Here is a 7,453-nt window from a genome sequence, read left to right on the forward strand (position 1 = left end):
ATATCAAGTCTTATTTAAAGAAACTACGGTAATATGATCTCAAATGCACTGACATTCCAAAAGTTATGATTTGGCTGTGTTTAAATAAATTATGAAGTGTTCTCTCTTCATAATGCTTGAGAGACTCTCACCTGTATAAGTTGTGAGGCGTTTTCTTGTTAGTGTGGTTGTTCATTACCATGCACTGCAATGTCCACTGAAGGTGGTAATGTCTCGTATGATGTATTCCGGAAACAGAATGTCCTATCCACCTGCACCCACTATGAGGCCTTACAAGATAACACCTCATAAGTTATACAGCTGTGACCGTTTCCAAGCCAAGGTTTCGATTTAAATAGCTCTATCCCATGTTTTTTAGCATGTCAGTGTTAATGCTGTGCAATAATGTGTAATATTCCTGTACTGTCTGTAGTACTTGGAGTATTCTGTAGCCCATTATTATTACTGTCCCAAAATATCACACTGTGCTGTCACGCACAAACCTTACATCTCCATTGTGGATGTGTTTTACTTTTGACATGTGAATCTGGAAGATGTTCTTCCCATTTCATTTCAATTAATGGACCAATAGAAATGCTTCAAAATTACGTGGACAAAATATATTACAGTAATTTCCACTGTAATAAGTTAGGAAGATTTTTTTTCTTCCACTGTAAAATGTCCATTTTGGAGTTAAGTCTTGTTTGACGGCAACAATATGTATCTCGGCAGGACATTCTTGATTTTTAATGTAAGTTAATGAAAAGAGGTATTATTCCAGTTAATCTTGGACCATTTCTTTTGGTCACTAATTATAAAATGTCCACACAGTGCACAGAACAGGAACTTTAACTCAAATAATTAAGAAAGAAAATGTGAGCAGCACTGTATTAATGTACTTAATTGTACTAACGTATTGGGTACGAAAGCGTATGGCTGCCACTTATGATTAAAACAAAATCTTTTCGCTATAACGAGAAATTATCTTGTTTTCATTATGTTATTATTATTATGTTATTATTAGTTATTATGTCATAATTATGAAATAAACATCTGGTAATTATGAGAAAGTATCTCATCTTTCTGAGTAATTATGTTATTAAAACGACATAGTATGTCGTAATTATGAAATGAACATCTCGTAATTATGAGAAAATATCTTGTTTTTATGAGAAAGTCTAGATTTATACAGAGAGGTCTGGTTTATTTTTACGCCTGTATAAACGCTGAGACTGCAGTATACTTCGCAGTGTTCGAATGCTTATGGTAATGCCTTCAATGCCGCTCAGTGACACTAAGATTTCCTTGTGATTTAAGCCAAGTGTTAAGTAGAATTTATTAATTAAATTAACTGCGACATTTAGTCAGAGAAACGCTGTAGTGCGGTGGTAGACACACATAAACCATTTTATAATTACGACATAGTATGTTGTTTTAACGACATAAAAACCTCATAAAAACAAGATACTTTTGCGTAATTACGGCATAGTATGTCATTTTAACTACGTAATAATTTGAGAAAAAACAAAATAGTTTCTCGTTATAACAGCATGTTGAATTTTGTTTTTTAAGTGGCAGCCATACGCTTCCGTATTTGGGTGTCTGCTACAGGAATACAATAATAATTTGATCCTGGAAACCTATATAAATCACTGCAGTATTAAATACTATTACATAAACCACAGCACATCACCTGTTGTAAAAAGTTCAGTAAACTTCGCAGTGGCCGGTGACAGCAGGCACGGCACGAGGCCCAGCAGGTAGCAGCATGCGCTCATGACATCCCGTGACTTCCACACTTGGTCTTGTCTGTCCTCACCACTCACTCTGAGTCCTAAGAGGAGGGGCAATATCAGACAACAGCTATCTCCACATCTTCACATTTTCTTAACACTTTAATTACATGGCCGTATATTGCCTCTGAGCCTTATGGAAAGTAGATATTAGGAGCAGATAAGATGGAGAAACTTCTGTCAGCAGCTCAGCATATTAGAACCACAGCAGAGCCCATTATCTCCTTTCTGACCGACAATTAAGCGTACTGCTGTATCAGAATACACAGTCCGACCCATGGAGCTTACAGCTTAAAAAAAACTACTTTTTTTAGTCAGAGGGAGCTTTTATTAAAAATGTATTACTTCCCCTCTCATTTGTTTTGCTGGCCACAGGAATGAAAAGTCATTTCCATGAAAAGATCCAATGAAAACACGGATGAAGGGCTGACGGAAACAGGGCCTGAGAATGAGCAGTGGTCAGCTAGCCTGGACTGGCTTCAAGCTTTTTTTTTCATTTGATTTGTTTACTTATGCCCAAATACCAACACAGAAAAAGTCCCTTTAGGACAAAATCAATAAAAAAAGAAAACATGTCTGATTCACATGAGAACATTCTGTATGTTTCTCAGTATGAGCTGTAGAAAGCTGGAAAAAATACCTACAGAAGAATGTATCAGAGGCACATTACCACAGTGTGTAACCATATAAAGTCCTTTTTAAGTGTATCACAGTTTTATTAACTGCAATATTTCTTCTACATACAGTACCAGTCAAAAGTTTGGACACACCTTTTCATTCAACATTTTTTTTCCTACACTGTAAAGTAATATTAAAGTCATCCAGACTATGAAGGAGCGCATAAAGAATCATATAATAAACTTAAAAGTTTTAAACAAACCAAAATACCATTTAAGTGACTCTTATCTGGGGGGCTGTTAACTTGCGGTTTCTAAGGCTGGTAACTCTGATGAACTGATCCTGTGCAACAGAGGTAACTCTTGCTCTTACTTTAATGGGGGGTCCTGATGAGAGCCAGTTTCATCATAAAGTTTTTGATGGTCTTTGCGACTGTATTTGAGCATACTTTTAAAATCCTTGAAAGTTTTTAATTTGACTGATCTTTAATTCCCAAAGATTGTTTTCATTACTTAGTTGAGTACCGGTAGTTCTTGTCATAATATGGATTAGAACATTACTCAAATAGGGATATTGACTGTATACCAACTCTACCTCTTCACAACTTTACAACTGATGCTCTCAAACACATTAAGAGGCAAGAAATTCAGGTAATTAACTCTTGATAAGTTCAGCACAGCTGTTAACTGAAAGCCATTCCAGGAGAAAACGCCAAGATGTGCAAAGCTATCTAAGCAAGAAGTGCTACTTTAAATAATCTAAAATATAAAACATATTCTGGTTTGTTTAACACTTGGTTTACTAAATAATTCCCAATATTTATCTTTATTTTTCTTCAGTTAATTAGATAAAAAAATCCAATGTTAAGTTACCTTGTTTAGATCTTGCAGTCAAAAGAGCAATGTAAAGTAAGATCTGTGGCACACTGGCACTGGAACTGCACATCGATGGGGGTCTGGGTCTACCTCTGCTGAAAACAATCAGAAACACAAATACTGAACTTACAGTGTTAGAATAAGCACAGGCAAAAAATATACTTAAGGCAAAAATATATACTTAACTGCTGTTTACACTCAATGTGCATCCACACCTTACTGTAGCGAATACAACATAAGAGATGAGGTTGAGAACAAATCATAACGTCTGTAAACAGGATATGGAGACTGCCATAACAAAATGACCAACAGTTGAGTGGAAAAAGCATGCTAATGCAACGTATGCTAATCCATGCAGTTGTTGTCACAAGAGCATCTTCTATCTCACAAAACTTTTATGGTCACAAACCATCAAGTCTGAGCAACCACCCCCAACCCCCCCCCCCCCCCCCCCCACCCCCAAAGCTGATCAAGATAAAAGTTTTCCTTGTGACAGTAAAAATACCATAAATAAATATCCATCCAGAATATCAGAGATGTCGTTGTTGTCGTCATTGAAATACTTTTTGATGTTCTCACCTTATATGTCAAATTTATTCAAATGCTCTAAAATCAATCAAACACCTCAATGAAAAAAACATCAGTTTTCTCTTGTTTTGCTTGCAGACATGAGCGCTACTTTTACAAACAAATAAATCAGAAGATTCATGGATTGAAGTTGTTTGAATAATGTAGATCAACAGTTTTTGCCATGCAAAGGTGCTGAGCAACAGCAGACAGCGGCGGAAACAGTAGAGAGAGAGAGAGAGAGAGAGAGAGAGAGAGAGAGAGAGAGATAGTTATACAGAGAGAGACAGAGAGAGAGAGAGAGAGAGAGAGAGAGAGAGAGAAGCAGTTTTTCAAGAAGCAGAGTGGGAGAGGTCACTTTGAGGAACTGGACACAGGCTCATGCCAAGCACTGCTCCCTCTCCCTCTGTCTCTCTCCCTCCCTGTCGCCTAATCCTCCGGCAGACTGGCCGGTGCTGGGGCCAGTTGTCTGGGGCGGGTCAGTTACCCACTATCACAGGGCTTTAATCTGAGCGGCCTGCCCGCACGCCGCCTCCCCTAAACACACTGGCGGCCCGGTGCCAGCGGAGGAGTGGCAGGCACTGCCATCCCTGAGAGAGACAGCTAGAGGTTGTCTGTACATGGATGGGCACTTCACAGCTCGGCAGGGGATGGAGGAAGGGGCATCGCGGCAGCTGCTCAGGGCATATGGGCAGAATTCATTAAAGGTGGCTAAATAAGCCAACGTGGAGAGCAAGAGTGAAGCAGAGTTGGAGAGAGAGAAGGCTGGAAAAACAAAAGCAGAATGTGTCAGTTTCTCTCTTTTTGGCACCTTACAGGCATGTTTTTCAAAGAGACGTGAACATGGAGTTAAAGATTTTTTTGTTTTACAATTAAACCCTTAATTACAGTCTGAGAGCATAAGCTTCCTGATAGAAACTTAAAAAGCTTGACATCATTGCATCATCAACATCATTAGCTCATGCTGCATTCTGAAAGACTGTGTACTATTTCATGTAGTTATCAAAAACCTTCCTCTCTCCTGAATAAAAATGGGCCTCATAAACCTCTCTTACTAAAAATGTTCTTACATTTATTCTTCATAAAAAGTCTACAACAAATTCATGTGTTTTAAACCGGATAATTGTTCACTCTTGTTCTACTCTTACAATAAAGGATCTGACTAATTCTTAAAAAACAGTGTGGTGAGAATTAAGAAAACATTTCAATTTGTGGATAATACACATGGTATCATTTTCTTGGTTTCAATTTCTATATATTACTTTTATATACAATACTTTCACTAAAGATGTTACAAAGCAGCTTTACACAAAAACAAATTAGTCTGTGTTTATGACCAAGACATTTTTTTAAGTGTTTAAATGAGTGATAAGTGTTCTAAAAAAAAAGTTACATTTATGAAACACAAAAACATATGACAGTTGTTTTTGCCAAATAAAATATGAGCAATGGTTTAAGAGGATAGTTTATCATAAACAAAAAAAACTAAGTAAAACAAAATAATGAGACTAAACAAATATGCAATATTTATAGCCTATAGCCTTTATTAATAAGAAGTAATAAGAAGTAACCTATTATTATATTATTGTAAAAAATCTCATCACTTACCAATTGGGGTGAGCTCTGAATCATGGAACTTAGTTTAGTTAAGGTAGCTGAGTCTTGGAGAGCTATTAAAATTGCCTAAACCACATTTTATTTAGATTTAGGAAAAATAACTGAGTCACACTTGACATAGGCCACTATCCTAAAGGGGTAAAATCAAAGACGTGAGGGTGTAGGAGATTTTACTACAGGTGATTTAGGCCAACAAAAAAAAAGCCAAAAATAATGATTTATTATTATAATATTTTTGGAAGGTGAACATATGGAACTTTGAATTGGACAGAAATTGCTCAGATGTTTTGCTCATTTACCTCAGAATTGATCACACATTGTTTTATACAGCAGTGACATTGACAGACACTCACAGATAGCCCAACCTAGCCTACAAGCTAATAAATGAATATGTAAGCATGTACCTTTATGACTTTGACTGAGGTAAAAAAAAATAATTATAATAAATGTTATGTTAGCAAATGCCAACTATTAACTAAATATTATTTTTCCTAACTATGAAACAAGCTGTTTTCCATTTTATAGAGATCTTACAACACTTGCATTGCATTAGCTTAAACTGTTACACAAACAAAAATAACAAATAAATTAAAAAATATATCATTGTTACATATTAGTCTTACTGGATAGTTTTGCTGCTCCCTCGGAGTGATACATGTCTCTCAGAGTCCAGTCAGCACATTGTGCAGTTAGCTAGCTAAAGGGAGTGTAGCCAGTTAGCATTTAGCCTTTTAGCTCGCTGAAGAAGATTTTGCAGTAGATAACTGGTTCTTACTTCGGCTGATCCAGTGTTATTTATTTTTTATTTCAGCACTTCATAAGCTTACATGCTGGATAACCCAGCAGAATCTGCTGGAGTCTGCCTATAATGCTTTTAACTGTTTGACAACCAAATCAGCCGGTCAATGCATTTAGACTCCCTTTGTTAGTGAGCTGCCTGGCTTATGTAAACTTGTGGAGCGTAACAGTATGAGCCAAGACTGTTACCATTGTTTTGGATTTTTGGAATTTGCTCTTTTTCATAGCTCTTTTCTTCTTAGCTGGACTTTGCGTTTTAAAGAATGAATCAACAGAGTTTAAAGTTCACTTCATGCTAATTTAATTTACCAAACTTTGATTTACCTAAGCCAAGGTAAAATTATATATATTATTATATATTTTTAAATATCTACATTATATAATATTAAAGGATATAGGTATGTATGTTTTTGGAACATGAAACCTAATGAACACAATATTTATGAACATGTCTTTTTTAATGTAATAATATATTGTATGTCAGAAAATCTTACATGACAATAAAGGCGTTGATGCGTAAAAATTCAGACCAAAAGTGAAGCCATTCATTTATTTATTTATTTTTGTACTCAAAATAGTGATTATATCAAATGAGCTACAGACAATGTTTACGGAGAAGAATATATTTGTTGACCATAGTTAAAATACATAGTACCTTTTTTACAGTTAAAAAATCCTGGAGGGCACTGTTCCCCCACAGTTTTAACAAATCATCCAGTTTGCATTTTTGTGCACATAGCATTTAACATTCAGTAATCCTTAAAATGTAACAGACGTCCTAGAGCATTAGTAGTAAAACATGGCTAGTTTGTTGTTTTTGGCTAGTTTGTTGTTTTTGGTCGTTTTAATTTAAGAATGAAGATATAGTTGGAAATCTCCTTATATTTATGGTACATAGAAAATGTTCTTTTATCCACAGTGACTTGCGAACATGCTTTGTTGACAGCTTGGAGAAAATGTCCCTACAGGCAAGTCCAAATAGGCTGCAGTCCAAAAAGAATTAAGGCTTGGCTGGACACTGAATCTGCTGATGTGTAGAACTAGACTGATGTTTAGAAATAATTAATTTAGTCATTAATACAAATGTAATCAATTTGTGTTTAAAACAAGCAGCAACTTCTGATGTTTTTTTCTGTTCTGATGTGAATAAATTTAAATGCAAATAAAAAACAGCATTAAAATCACTTAACCTTTCATAATTAGAAA

This window comes from Astyanax mexicanus, chromosome 14 (assembly GCF_023375975.1).
Source record: "Astyanax mexicanus isolate ESR-SI-001 chromosome 14, AstMex3_surface, whole genome shotgun sequence".
Taxonomy (NCBI): Eukaryota; Metazoa; Chordata; class Actinopteri; order Characiformes; family Acestrorhamphidae; genus Astyanax; species Astyanax mexicanus.